Here is a 16,516-nt window from a genome sequence, read left to right on the forward strand (position 1 = left end):
CTTTATTTGTATTCCAGCTTTAGTATGGCAGAATCACATCTCCAGGGAAGTTAGCTTTCACCTTTAGATTTATGAAAAAGTATAATATCATTGCTTTGTGTTTTAATCCAAATATTAATTCCACTGTTATTTGTTTAGTTCCTACTTAAATATTCTTTGTCTTCAAAACATTTTAGGACCAAACTATAAGGCCTTATGATCAAATTTTAAATATCTAGAGATATGTTATATTAAAGCCACAACCCATTGTTTTAAACATATCTATGCAAGACTAGCAGATTTTGTTTATTTTAAAATTTTTTTCAATAAAACACAATTTAAAAAAAGATACTTTTTCTTTATTTGTTATGATTTTCACACTGTTGTTCCTGTCTGTGGTGGTTTTGGTTGTTGTTATTTAATGTGTTCTTAAAGCATTTTTATTGTAGTAAAATATATGTAACAAAACTTACCGTTTAAACCAATATAGCATTTAGTGACATCAAGTACATTCATATTGTTATGCAACCATACCACCATCCTTTTCCAAAACTTCTTTATCTCTATAACTGAAACCTCATATTCACTAAATAATTACTCCTCATTTTCTCCTCCTTCCCAGTCTCTGTCAAACACCATTCTACTCTCTGTCTCTATGAATTTGACTAGTCTAGGTACCTCAGATAGTGGAATTACAAAATATTTTCTCTTATGATTGACTGCACATGATGGATGACTGTCAAGGCTCATTCATGTTGTAACATGTCTCAGAGTTTCCTTTCTTTTCAAGGCTGAATAATATTCCATTGTATGTATGTTTACTCATTCATCTGTCGACGACACTTGCATTATTTCCACCTTTTGCCTATTGTGAATAATACTTCTATAAACATGGGTGTACAAATATCTATTTGCACCTCTTTCCGTTTTTTTGTGTATATACTCAGAAGTGAGATTGCAAGATAATATTATAATTTTATGTTTAATTTTTTACAGCTTTATATATAATTGACATATAACATTGTGTGGGTTTAAGACATACAGTGTGTTGATATGGTTCATTTATATATTGCAATATTATTACCACCATAGCATTAGTTAACACCTTCATCACAGCACATCCTTATTAATTCTCTTTGAGGAGATGTAGGATCTACTCTCTTAGCAAGTTGTAAGCATATAGTACAGTATTATTAACTCTTGTAGCCCCTCCATACTTGTAGGAGGAAACATCCCAACTCCCCCAACGGATGTCTGAAACTACAGATAGTGTTGAACTTTATATATGCTGTTGTTTCCTATATTTACATACCTGTGATAAAGTTTAATTTATAAATTAAACACAGTAAGAGAGTAACAACAATAACTAACATAAAATAGAACAATTATCACAGTACACTATAATAAAAGTTGTATGCATGTGGTCTTTCTAAAAACAGCTTATTGTACCATACTCACCCTTCTTTTGGTGATAATGTGAGATGATTCAGTGCCCACATGATGAGGTGAATTGAAGTGAATGACATAGGCATTGTGACATAGCATCAGCTAACGGGTTACTTGAACACAAGCACTGAGATACCGTGGAAGCTGACCTAATAGTCGAGACTGTTACTAGGTGACTAATGAGCAGGTAGCATGTACAGCATGGATACTCTAGACAGAGATGATTCATATCCCAGACAAGAGAGATCAGGCAGGCATGAGATTTCATCACGTTGTTCAGAAAAGGCACAATTTAAAACTGAGTTGCGTATTCTGGAATTTTCCATTTAATATTCATACCTGCCTCTTTCCTCTCTTTCTAACCCTTGACAACTATTAATGTACTCTCTATCTTTGTAATTTTCTAATTTAAAGAATATGGTATCATTTTAATAATACAGCATCTGATCTCTTAAGATGGGCTTTTTTTTCACTTAGCCTAATTTCCTGGAGATTCATCTAAGTTCTGATTCTTATCAATAGTTTCTTTTCATTGCTGAGTAATATTCCTTGATGTAGATACACTAAAGTTTATTAAACCATTCACCCTTTGGAAGGCATTTAGGTTATTTCCAGTTTAGGGCTATTATAAATAGAGCTTCTATGAATATTTATGTATAGTTTTTTGTGTGAATATTTGTGTATAGAAAATATACACAAACAATATTTTGTTTCTCTGGAATAAATGCCCATGAGTAAAATTGCAACTTTTTGGGCAGTTGTATATTTAGATTTATTTTAAGAAAAAAGGAACTGTTAAACTTTTCCCAGCATTTTTTTGTGCTGTTTTACAGTCCCATAAACAATGTACGAATGCCTTGGTTTCTTTTCATTCTCACTATCATTTTGTGTTTTCAATGTATTTTATTTTGAACATTATGGTAAATGTGTAGTGATACCTCAGTTTTAATTTGCATATGTTTAAGGCCAATAAAGTCAAACATGTTTTTATGAGCTTATTTGCCAGTTGTACATGCTCTTTGGTGAAATGTCTGTTCAAGTTTTTGGCTTATTTTGATTTGTATTCCTTTTTAAAAACAAGTATTGATTTTGAAAGTTATTTATTAGGGGAGACCCAAAAAAGACCTTGAAATTTATTTACAAAAATTTGTGTATTTATTCTTACATGTTTAAACATCAGCCACCTTCAAAATACTCTCCATTTGATACAATACCCCTATTGAGACATTTTTTTCCACTGCTCAAAAACAGGTTTGAACTTGTCAATTTTGAAGCCTTCTGATTCTGCTTTTGGAAGTGCTTCTGCTGTTTTCTGTTTCACCTCTTCAATATTGGCAAAACGTTTCCTTTGAGGACTTTTCTTCATCAGGGAGACAAAAGAAAGTCACTCCATGGAGAGATCTGGTGACTAGGGAGGGTGGGGCACAAGGGTCATGCCATTTTTGATCAAAATCTGCTGAACACTCAGCATGGTATGGGCAGGTGTGCTTATAAATCAGCCATCAAGAAATGTGCAAAGGAGCTGAAAGAGCCTTCAAAAAAAATTCACTAAGGCCAAATGCTGTCTCTCACAACAATGCCAGCTGGTTCACTGTTGCAGATGGGTTCCTAGAACACTAACCTAGAAGGGGAAGCCAGTACTACAAGAAGCCTACCCTCCATAAGATAATTCTGGTTTTATGGATGTCTCCCCTCCTATATATTTTAGATTCTAGTCTTTTGTTAGATATATGGTTTACAGATATTTTCTCCTGGTCTTTAACTTGTCTTTTAAAAATTCTCCCCTGAGGATATGTTTTACTGATTTTAGAGAGAGAAGGAGGGAGAGAGAGAGAGAAAGAGAGAAAAACACTAATGTGAGAGAGAAATATTGATCGGTTGCCTCCCGTACATGCCTTGGCTGGAGGTGGAACCCACAACTGAGGTATGTGCGCTGCTGGGAACTGAAGCCGCAACATTTTGATGCATGGAACAAGGCTCCAACCAACCAAGCAACCCAGCCAGGGCTACCTTGTCTTTTTTATCCTCTTTACAGTGTCTTCCATAGAGTAAAGCTGTTTATTTGATACAGTTGCACTAAGTATAACCCCTAAAATTAGCAGTGGACTGGGCATGTAATATGTAATGTTTTTCTTTTGCTGAAAAAATGGAAAGAAGAAGTGAGAGGGGAACTAGTAAATTTACTTTTAATTTATTTTTGTGGTATCTACTGATATCTTTATCACTGTTAGATTTGAAAAGAGTAGCATCTCAAACTTCGTTTTTATATTTTTCACACTGTACAATGTATTATAGGATCACATGGGAGGAATACTTACTGTGTTTTATGGGTCCTAAAAATAAACTAAACTAAAAAATAAAAAGGTATTAGAAAAGAGTGGAGGATATGAAAAATAAGAATGAGAAGGGGTAGAATAGGGTGAAATGCTCAAGTGCAGCATTCCTCAAAGTGAAGCCTGCTGATGATTTCTGAGATGTGCAAGGCATCATTTGCCTTTTGCTCTTGGTTAACATTTGCACTGATGGCACTAAAGCAATGGTTAGTGCAGAGTGATGTGGCTAAAACTGCTGGGACTTTAGCATGAATCAAGTTAGTGACACCAAAGTGTACTAGAAGTCAAATTCTTTACTACCACAGACTTGCAAAAGAAAAGAGCTAGTTTCACTTCAGAATATTCCTTCTTAAGCAGTAAAAATAATTATTTTCATTATCTATCAATTCTTGAGCATACTCCATTTTTATATATCCTGTGTGATGAAATGGCTCACTATAAATATAGCATATATGCTGCATACTGACATGTTAAGATTGTCTATAGGGAAAAGCACATTTGTGATTGTTTTAGTTGCAGACAGAATGAACCACTTTTAGCAGCACAATTTACAATAGCCAAGTGCTGGAAACAACCTAGGTACCCATCAGTAAATGAGCGGATCAAAAAACTATGGTATATTTACACAATGGAATACTATGCAGAAGAAAAAAAGAAGGAGCTCCTACCTTTTGTGACAACATGGATGGAACTGGAGATCATTATGCTAAGTGAAATAAGCCAGACAGTGTAAGATAAATACCATATGTTCTCGTTTATTATTGGAACCTAATCAACAAAACAAATACGCAAGTAAAATATAACCAGTGACATTGAAATAAAGAACAAACTGACAGTAATGGGAGAAAAAAGGGGAAGGGTCATCAAGGATCATGTATAAAGGACCCATGGACAAAGCCAAAGGGGGTTAGGATTGAGGGTAGGAGTGAATGGGGTGGGGGAGGGTTGTGGGGGGAAAGTGGAGACAACCGTTCCTGAATAATAATAAAAAAAAGAATGAACCACTTTTTGCATGGAACACCAATTTTTTAGTTGATATGACAACTTACAGACAACTCTCTTTTCCGCCTAGAGGGTTTGGCAGGTATTGTCTTGAAAATGGCCAGCGCGGCCACACAGTGTCCCTGCACATTAATTAAAGGAAGCCTGTGGACCCTGACTGGTGTGGCTTAGTGGGTTGGGTGTCATCCTACAAATGGAAAGGCTGCCAGTTTGATTCTCTCGCAGGGTGCGTGCCTGCTTGCCGGCCAGGTCCCTGGCTGGGGCATGCAAAATGTACCCAACTGACATTTCTTCCCATCTCTCTCTTTCTCCTTTCCCCTCTCTAAAAATAAATAAATAAAATCTTATTTAGTTTTATTTCTCCTATGTTCTTCTAGATACTTTCTGTCATGTTAATGTTTGAAGTTACTGAATCGATAGCTTTGATAACCTCGGTTTACTTAAGATTCAGCCAGCAATAATAGAAGAATTAAACATTTCTATCAGATTTTCGTAATGACTTCCAATATCATATTCAGAAGGACATAGGGGAATTTAACAATTTTTGTGGAGTATGCATAAAATACCTATGTAAAAAAATACCCAGCCTGGAAAGGTGATGGTAGGAATGTGCTAGAAAAGACCCTGATAGCAAGCATCCTTGCTGCTATCACATGTTGGTTTTCTGGCTACCCTGTAAACACCCATATCTTAATGATGAATAATAAACACTATTTTAATTGCCTATTCACTTGTTGTGTTTGGACACTAGGCTGCACTCTTGGAAGGCAGGGAGTATGTCTTATGAACCATGGTATCTCCTAAAGTTAGCTTTCAGCTTGGCACAGAGTGTGTATTTGATATTTCTTTGGTAAAAGAATGGAATGAAGAAGTGAAAGAGGGCCTGCTAAAGTTATTTCTATTTGTGTTTGGGGTATCTGCGACTGATGTTTTGATTTCTGTTAATTTTGAAAATATTAGCAGCTAATAATTTTTAAAAATATGTTTGTTTCAGAATTTATCACCTTTTTGGCCAATGTTCATACTAAATAAATATGCTTTGATTTAGCATGATATTTTGAAGGGGCAAAATATAAGCAATAATACTCATTTTATAGAAAAGTGATAAGATTAATTATATATTATATACACAGATACACACATATACTCATAGATGAAGCATTTAACTTATAACCCAAGTGTGATAAGAGTTATTTTTATTAGGACTTCCATGGAGACTGCAATAAGAAGAAACCTCAACTGGCTCTGCTTTTACAGTCACCTCCCTTAGAAATTTCTACTTGGAATGTTTAGATAAATGTTTTAAGGAAAACAAAGTTACATTAGCCTTAACCTCGCGGTAGCACCAGCTCTAACTCTGACATTTCTGAACCAAAGCCATAATAATAAAAATTTTCATACTTTAAAAAGCCATGATGAGGACTGTAAGGTACAGTTTTGGGTCTAAGAATCTTGTATTTATCAGCTTATCTTGTTGCTTTCTCAATGGGAAAGCACAAGAAGCAGAATCACGAGCTGGAAATGGGTACCAGCCAACTCAACATCCAGAACCTTGGTATCTGATGTTATTGACAGGACGTAAGCAATACAAGATTATGGACTTGCACCACTTTTGTTCATTGCTCTTTTCATAGAGCTTACCTCAGAGGTCTTCAATTCATATTTTTTCAATGATTACATCATTATTATTTAAATTTAAATATTTTATGAATTCCTCTGCATTAATGTTTATAGACTTTTTTATTCAATGTTCTGTGGTAGAGCAAAGGGATTTTTTTTTAAAGATAAGGGTTGGTAGTGGTAAGAGAGGGGCATCCACAAAGAAATTTTTCTATACCAATAGATCGATTATAAAAAGTCATTTTGAAACATCTTGTATTACTATTATAAAAATTTGTCTAAATGGCATTGGGTACCACACTGAGAGGCAGCAGTGATGAATAGGCATAGAGCAGAGAGGAGTTTTAGGGGAGTGTACTATTTTGTGTACTATTCTATATGGTAATACAATTGTGGATACATGCCATTACACATTTGTCAAAATCCCCAGTATGAACAGCAGCAAGAGAGAACCCTATTGTACAGTGTGGACTTTGGATGGAAATGAACTGTCAACGCAGGCTCACCGGTTGTAACTAACGTACCGTTCTGGCAGGGGGTTTTGCTAGAGGGGAAGGTTGTGTATGCGGTGGTAGGGTATATATGGGATTCTCTGTATCTTCCACTCATTTTTGCTGTGAACTTAAAACTTCTTTGAAAAATAGAGTCTTTTTGAAAAAACAAAGTTAGGCTAATGGTAACCTCATGGTAAATCTTCCACCAAACATTATAAAATAAAACCACTTCCCTTGGAAAAATAATAAATGAGGTCTCTTTGGCTTTCCATCTGTGGTATCATGGCTTAATCATTTCAGCTATGGTGGAAATTTTTTTTTTACTTTTATTTTCCCAGAAATTGTTTCATTTTATAATAAATACATAAAATGGTATATGAAGCTATGGTACTTTGGGGCTGCATAAATACAACTATATATTAAATAGTTTGTTTCATAATTAATTTAGAATTGAGATTTCCCATGGTGCCACACCAAGTGTTCTAAGAAATGTAGAAATTTTTAAATAATAATCTGTTTCTTTTTTGAGGTGGCTTACTGTTTTCAGAGCATTTACACATATTTTTCATTTGTTTTTCACAACACTGGTCTGCTGATAGGGAAGGTCTCAAACTACCACCTGAGAAATTTTTTTTTTTTTTTACAATTGTTTGTATATTTTATTGATAAAATGGAATCAAATGTGATAACAACCAGGTTGTGGTGCCATTTGGGTTGACATTTAGCTGATACCAAAACTAAATCTATAGAATATAAGTGCAAAAACAAAAATTAAATATTATAACTTTCTTTTTCAAAAATTCACAAGGGCTCTTGCAACATTATATATTAATTTTTTAAATGTACATTTTTTCACAATAATAAAATTAAAAATGAAAATAACCTTTTGATAATCTTAATAAAATAACTTGAATTTTTAGAATGTTATTTTTTAGAGTAATCTGAATTTATCTGAAAAGTCATCACGATTGGGCTGGAGGTGGTATTCAGAGATATTTTTTAATAGAACTAGAAAAAATTATCAAAGTTAGGCACTAGAAATAAAATGTGTGAATAGCATCTTTGGGGAAAACTCTAATGGTCAGCAAGAGCTTGTCACGTGATAGAGCAAAGAAACAGAACTGGCACAATTGAGAGGTTTTTGTAAATATGTATTTTGGGGCAAGAATGAGAGGAGTTAAGAACACAGTGTTTAAAATGACCAGCTAGAGGAAGTCTTTTGAAAATTTGCAGTTTGGATACCTCATGTTGATGACCCTGGAGAGAGGGCCTTTCCTCTTGTTGATGTTCGCTGTTACAAACCTCTACTTTACAGAGGAGAAAATAGGAAAAAGAGGAAGAGTAACTCATGTCTAGTTAGTTCTGCCTTGGAAAAAGCCCTGGGATGTGTGGAAGAATGAGCCCATGAAGAATAGGCTTTGAGGTAAGAGTGTAAGAAAGCTTCTGAGGGCAGCAGTTGTTTATCCCACTGGTTTTGATGGGCATAACTCTTGATTATAAAGATCAAGATGGATTGCCCATCCACTCTCCCTCTTCTAGTCGATCAGCCTGGCTGTCTGGGAGGAAGTTTGGACAGTAAATGTTGATTACTGGTTTGGGAGAAACTGTAGAAGACTGTTTATTAGGTGGATTTTCTTGTTCCTTACTGGTAGCCGGGAAAATTAAGCCCACCCAGAACCCCCAAAGTAGAACAAATACTCCATCAGGTGCATTATAATTTCTATAACAATAAAATAAAAGTTCTCTTTTTTTTTGCACTTTAGAAGACAACTAGATTCAAAATTAAATACTTTTATAATAATTATTTCTAATCACTGTATCATATTTTAGATGTGCATTTCATTTTTTTCTGAATGAGTTCATATTTCATAATTTTCATTATACATATTAACAGCATGAACACTTTACAATTTATATTATGTATATTGATGGTGTGAACATCTTTATTCTGTACTATTGCATTAAAAGTGGAAGTTGGAAATATAAATTCTAATGTAAGGTATAAGTGAGCAAACTTCAACAATGTTGCTTTTGTTTTAATTTTCTGCTACACATCTCAGCCCAACTGTCATGTGCCCAGGAAAAACTCTCTGAACTCAGCAGTATAGTTCATGTTCCATTGCTACATGATCTGAGCGGACAGTGTTTCTTTCTGCATAGCATTTATCTCATTTATACTCTCAGTAGACTCTATGCCATATAAAAGCCAAGGCCATATCTGGTGTTGCTTACCATTATATTTCCAGACACTATCACATTGCCTGAAATTCAACACTATTTATTAAATGAATAAATAAACTGCATTTCCAAAATTCAAGTGAGATCATGTTCTTCTCATGTTTAAATCCTTTAGATAACCTTCCATTGTGGTTCGGATAGTGTTCAAACCCCCTAACGTGGTTTTTAATTCACATGATGCTCTGCTTCCTGGTCATTTCCTAACCTCATCTTAATCATTCTTACTATACCGGTATTTCCTGAGCCCCAAGTATGTATGAGGTGGTGTTAACACAGAGGACTTAGTGATGAATAGGATAGATACTGTGCTTACATGTGTGGAGATTATCCTTCAAGACAGACATTAAATGAGCAATGGAAATTGTGATGAACCAAATGTTACATAAGTTATAAAAACACTCCTTACTTCACACTTTATGAACCAGCCAGCCATAGCAAATTATATTGCTTACTAAAGGCACCACAGTCATTTAATCTTGTGGGTTTTGCACATTATGTTTCCTTGTCTTTCTCATATTGACACACTTGTGTTTCCTCTACTGACCTTTCACTATTCTCCCCACACTCAATTTGGCCTGGCTTGCTCTTACTAAAATTAAAATTTTTTCATTATTGTCCCTTCATATGAGTGTGTTGTGCTTCCACTACCTTCACACACACAGCTGCAAAAGTGTCTCTTACTTGAATACATGCTCCAGGAGGGCAGGCTTGCATCTGGCTTCTTCCTGTGTCAAATACATAATGGATGCTCATTAAGTAAGTCTTGGATGAGTAAATGGATGAGTGTCAAGTAACTGGATCAGACAAGTGTTATGGGAGTTCAGAGTAGAGGGTTGTTACTATGTTACAAATGAAGAATGATTTATGCAATTGTTAAGATATTTATTTAATCAGAAAAAAGTTTTACTTGGGCTACAGCTTTGTCAAAAGCACACTTAACATTCCCAATGTTTGGATTTTTCCCACTCAGGCCATGATTGTTAAGTTAGCAAGGAGACTTCAGCTGTCAGCAAGGATGCTGTTATCAGGGTCTTTTCTAGCACATTCCTACCATCACCTTTCCAGGCTGGGTATTTTTTTTAAACGTTTAGAGATTCCTGAGTAAAAGCTACATAGAGACATATATTTTGGTGTTCCTATCCCTGACCACATAGGGTTACATCATATCCTAATAGGACCTGTTAAGGTAGCCAATTAAGTTTTCCTGGATGCGTTGAATGAGGTCATTGTTATAATCACTTCACTCTGCCCAATAGTCCTGGATATAGTTCATCTTTTTTCACTGGTTGAGCTTGAGAGGGTGTGGGAAACCTGAGTGCAATTCCTGACTTAAAAAATACCACAATATCCACAATACTGTGTTTGTGAGACAGGAAATAATGCAACACATACGTTGTGGATGTCAACAAGGAATCACAGGCAAAGGAGAGCCTGAGTAGTGCTTGGAGAATTCCTATCGAAGGAAGTACATATAGTTTGAAAACTTAGCTATATTTGCTGTTTGTTTTTTCTCTAATTATTTTTATTTTTTTCTCCTTTACAATTTAATGAGATTCTCTTTGAAAATGTCAGCTGGTCCCAAATGTGTCATGAGGACCCAAGGAAAACTGTTTGTTTTGCATTGTTAAAAGATTAACTGAGGTACATTAAATTTTTGAAGAGTTGATTTGAGAAAACGTTGATTCAAATCAGGTAGTGCCATACTGAAAGTGGTTAGGGAGTATCCCTAAGCTGATGTTGAAGCAGAGCAAGAAAATTATTTATTTGATTGGCTATAACTTCATTGTCTTATTTGGGAAAGCCTCATTGTTTGTTGATGATTGGTTGTTCTTAGATTTCGATTTCTAACCTCGAGACATTTACAGGACTTAACTCTGGCTTAGGTTTCAATTTGTTTACTTAGGCTACCAAGGCATTAGGGCCACTTCAGACTAATGGCCTCCTTGTTTAATTACTTTAACAGTGTTTTCTTCTGTGTGTTTTGATGTGTGTTAACAGGTCTGGTCATAATATTAAAAGGAGCGTGTTCTCCCTGGAGGGTCAACCATAAGGGTGGCAGCAAGATTAAGTGTGAGAATATTACATAGTTAGAATAGTAAGGAGAGGGCCAACCACACCTGTTCCACCAAAGTTTATTCAGTCTTAGATACTTCTGTCCTTTACTTAATGAGAAATTTAATCTGAGTCTGATATTGCAGCACAATCTATAAAGACCACATACTTCAGAGTTCCTTCGGAGTTTAATGCATAATTTTTTTCACTATGAAGCATGTTCCCAGGATGATGATGATGGTGATGATAAACAGATTATTAATGTTTTTAGTTACAGCTTACATGACTGACTTAGAGTACTTTGAATTGTCATTTATTTATTTATTTTTGATCACAGATCTTGTTACATGAACCAGTTTATGCTTCTGGTATTTTGGAGACAATTTATAAACCAGCTTACGCTTCTGGTATTTTGGAGACAATTTTTAAACCAGCTTATGCTTCTGGTATTTTGGAGACAATTTATAAACCAGCTTATGCTTCTGGTATTTTGGAGACAATTTATAAATCTGGTATTTTTGGAGAAAATTCAAAGAGAATTTTGTTTGGCATTAATCAAAATAAATTAATAAAGGATTGTACCATTCTCCGAAATGATGTGCATCAACTGTTAGCCAATAGAAATATAAAATAGTTTTTGCCTTTGGGTTACTGCTTTGCATTCAAATGCTCATAACCGTTTTAGAAAGCTCGACGCCCACACGGCAGGATCTTGCTCCTCTTTAATTTTCTCTAATTTGTGTAGTGAATAACCAAATACTCATAATGCAATTAGAAGATAATCAGGCTTGTAATTATGTTAATTGTTGGAGACTTACATCAATCCTCCAGCAAAGTGATAGGATTTCAGGGGAACTATTAACATGGCGAGAGAGTACGGGAGAGACCAGGATGGGAGAGTGGGTAAATTGATCAACAGCTTTGACTTGTATCATTTAACAACACAGAGAAGACAATGGAGCCTTACATGAAAGGGGCTGTCAGAAGACATACTTAGAAAACAGAGTTTTAGTTTCCAGAAAATCAACCCCTTTTGTTGCTTTTTCCTTCCCATAAATAATCACATTGTCCACCTATATTTATCGTAAGAAGCCTAATTCAAGGAAAGCAGATAAATAGGTGACAGAGAAAGAGAGAGAATCACTAATTACCCTTTCCTCCATCTTACACTAACTGAAAAAATGACCATAACAAATCAAGACCTATTACCATCTATGCTTCTGCACTGGAAGTTTCCTTTTCTCATGTGATAGTGACCAATGTTCAAACAACGACTGTTGTAATCTGTCTTTAGATTGCCACTCACCTGTTACATCTGCACAGCCCAGATAGTAAACTTATTTCTAAACACAATACATTCAAATATTAATTAGGATTTTCAAATTTTCTTTGGAGCCCATGGGAGCTCAGCTGGAAACCTGGGGCCTGCCCTGGGCCGGTGCTCTGGCCTTCTTCACGAGCAAGAACAGTGTGAGAAGCCTGCCCTTTCCTTCTTTTCACCCACTTTCTTTCTTTTCTTTTTATTCACTCACGTCTGCTGTGTGGTATGGCAGGTAAAAAAGGCTTGTGGTGTGGTTTAACTGCTACGTAAAAAAGATTTATGACACCATGTATTTATTACTTCATGCTGTTAAATTAAAATTACCTCACAAAGTGGTGTGAAGAAAAGGAAACCCTGTGCACTGTTGGGGGTAATATAAATTAGTCCAGCCACTATAGAAAACAGCATGGAGGATCCTTAACAATGAAAAATAGAACTTCTATATGATCCAGGAATTCCACTTCTGGATATATGATCCAGCCTTGTAATATGAAAAATAGAGACACTTACTGAAGAATATACAATACAAGAAGCATTGTACATGTGACAATGATGGGTCAGTCCCCTTCAAAGTAGGCACCTTGGGACCTCACCAGTTTTCCCAATCACCATCAGCTGCCCTGTTGTGTTTTCCTCATTCTTATCAATGGTCTGAAATCTCTTCCTTTTCAAGGTGATTCTAGTTTTGGGAAAAGCCAGAAGTTACAGGGCACCAAATCTCTGCTGTAGAGGTGTTGAGACACATGGGTGATTTGATATTTCACCAAAAGGTTCTGCACAAGATCTGATGCACCAGCAAGCATGTTGTTATGATGAAGCTCAATCACCAGTTGCCCATAGAGGTGGCCTTCTGAACTATCTGAATAGTTCCCACGGAGAAATGTTCAGGCTTAACGCAGTATTTGATGCAGATTCATTGTTCTACTCGTTCAGTCATTTTGAATGTGATGGTCATACAGTAAACATATTCACTCAATGACGTCTACTGCCCCCACTGACTAGTATAGGGAAGCGATCATTGTTCATACACGCACATCCCATCCTCTTTGGCTGCCAGGTTACACCGATGTCTTGCAAACCATTTTTGTTATATTAACAATGACTGGACTTTTTCTGGAGAGATCTCATATATTTGATGGACATGAAGTCATTATTTCAAAGAGGTATTTGCACCTTCATGAGATGGCAGCATTATTACAGTAACCAAGACATAGAAACAACTTAAGTTTTCATCAATGGATAAATGGATAAAGAAGATGTGCGATTACACACACACACACACACACACACACACACACACACAAGATTATTATTCAGCCATAAAAAAAGAAGGAAATCCTGCCATTTGCAACAACGTAGATGAACCTTGAGGGCATTATGTCAAAAGTGAAGTAAATCAGACAGAAAACAACAAACACTATATAATATCAGTTATATGAGGAATTAAAAATAACTGAACTCCTAAGAACAGAAAATAGATTAGTAGTCACCTGCAATGTAAAGTAAGAGGAAATTTGTACTGTACAAATTTCCAGTTATAAGAAGAATAAGTCGGGGGGACATAATGTACAATACGGTGACTACAGTTAGCAACATTGTATTATATATTTGAAAATCACTTAGAGAGTAGAACTTAAATGTTCTGATCACAAGAAAAAAATTGTAATTATGTGAGGTGATAGATGTTAACTAAACTAATGGTGGTAATTATTTCACATTACATGCATATATCAAATCATTATGTTGTACAACTTCAATTAATATAATGTTATTTGTCAGTAGAATCTTAATAAAAATGGGAAAAAGGACCTCAGGTCATATATTAGGTACAGTGAATTTGGTCAGAACTGATGCTAAATTATATTTAATCACCATCAGCTTCCTTCATCAAAGAATGGAAAAAAGATTTCCTCACAAGGTTTTGTTTATTATCTGAAAATAAAGGATCAGGAGATCTTCTGAGTAGAGTTTAGTTGAATGCCACTTATCAACTGTAATTAAGGCAAGTTGACAGGCTTCTCCCTTTTCAAATGTATGCAGACAAAAATGACCCTATGCAACAAAAATAGGGCCATAAAATCCAAATCTCCCCAATTGCTATTCAGTATGAATACAAACAAATGTTCATTTGAGTCATAGCTTATATTTTATATTCTTAATGCCAAAATCCAGTGAAAAATTTCAGATTGTAGTTCACCACTTTTTATTGCTTCTTGGCCATTTGGGAAACATAGTGGCACTAGACATAATTAAACTGTAAAAATGCTATAAGTTGAGTTAAATAAGGTGTCTTTCATAATATTTACTCGTTTTCTGCTACATTTTTTATTGTTAACCATTCACGCAAATACAGGTTCTTAGAGCTTATGAAAATTTGAGTCATTAAAATGACCCACATGATTAGATTCTACTGGCTACTGGAAAGTCAGAAAGGAAAATATACACTGAACCCAGAACTATTGTAAAGGAAGTAGTTTTTTGGAAGGTATCAGTCTACAGGCAATTACTTGGAAATATGAGGATATTGCTATCATCAATAATAGAGTAACCACAGGTTACTAATATTTAAGAATAAATGAGGGATTTGAAAAAAGGCCAAATTTCATGAAATGGAGTGATAGGAAAATATATTACTCATAGAAACTAGAAACTTTGCCTGTAACTTATTTATGCTTGGCAAATTGTCCCAAAACCTAATTAGACAAGCTGATGTTCTTGGAAGAAATCTCAGACTAGCTCATTACATTAACTCAATAAATTTGTTCTTTCAGAAATCCCCAAGTAGGTAACTAATCATAGAGTTTTTTGCTTTTTCTCATTCTTTAATTTCAACTTTTGTTATTGGCTAGAGTTTTATTTTTACTGAGCACACAAGTAATTGACCCAGAAAAATTTATTGCACTTATAAACCATCACTTCAAATCAGATGCAGATTTGTAGATAATTCAGTTAACTTTCTGCTATGATTCTTCATTAATACAAAAACCTGAATTCCATCCCCAAATCTCTTTATAAAGTAAAAATAGAATTTATGGTAGCATTGTTACATAAGGAAGGAAAGGTTCTTAATCCTAAAAACACTCTTTAAGATTGAAATTGGTTTTATAAACTTTTTTGTTGTTGTTGTTCCTTTCAAGGTCTTTGAACAATGGATGTGCCACTTCGTGGAAGAGTAATCACAGTGATTGTGGTCAAGCTCACAATGAATTGATGGCTTACATTCTAACTACATGGAGGTAAATACACTACACACTATTTTTAAATAACTTTTCTGTATAATTTTAATGGAGTATAGTATTTTCTATATTAAAGTATCACCTTTTAGGCCAATTAATTTAATAAATTATTATAGGAAAAAATTAAGAAATACTTTGCTTAAAGAACATGTATAAATGACCCAGGGACATAGACAACAGTGTGGGGAGTTGACTGTGGGAACCGGGGAGTGGGATGGGCAGAGGAGGGCCAAGGGGGGAAAACCGGGACAACTATAATAGAATAACAATAAAAAATGATTAGCAAATACTTTGCTTTCATAGTTTTTCCTCTCTCTTACCAACTTTTTTTCATGTTCCAGTGTCTCCCATAATTAACAAGTTTACGTCTGTGCAGATTTTTCCCAAATTGCATCCAGGTTTCTACAAACTCTGTAGCAAGATTTTAACTTATCCCACTTCATGCTGATTTATTTCCTTATGTGTTAAAATATTCCAAGTGAGTGATTAATGCAATGGAGAATAGCTAAAACCTATATTTAAAGTTAAAAAGATTGGTCACAGACATCCTAAGAGTATTAAAAATTTGAAGTAAAGTGGCTAGATGTGAACACTGAAATTACTTAAGAACCAGTATTTGTCAAAATCAAGCTTATGGCTCTGGACAGGGGCATTCAAAACGTGCGTTAAAAGTAAATATTCCAGCCATGAAACCTGAAATCCCTTCTGAAAACTCTAGAAAGGATTGCCCTAAAATGTGATTAAATTATTTAAGGCTTGTTCTTTCTGAAATGTAATTTGTATCCCTAAATGATA

Source organism: Pteronotus mesoamericanus, unplaced genomic scaffold (assembly GCF_021234165.1).
Source record: "Pteronotus mesoamericanus isolate MK-2021 breed Mesoamerican mustached bat unplaced genomic scaffold, CSHL_Meso_final scaffold_174, whole genome shotgun sequence".
In the NCBI taxonomy this organism is placed as follows: domain Eukaryota; kingdom Metazoa; phylum Chordata; class Mammalia; order Chiroptera; family Mormoopidae; genus Pteronotus; species Pteronotus mesoamericanus.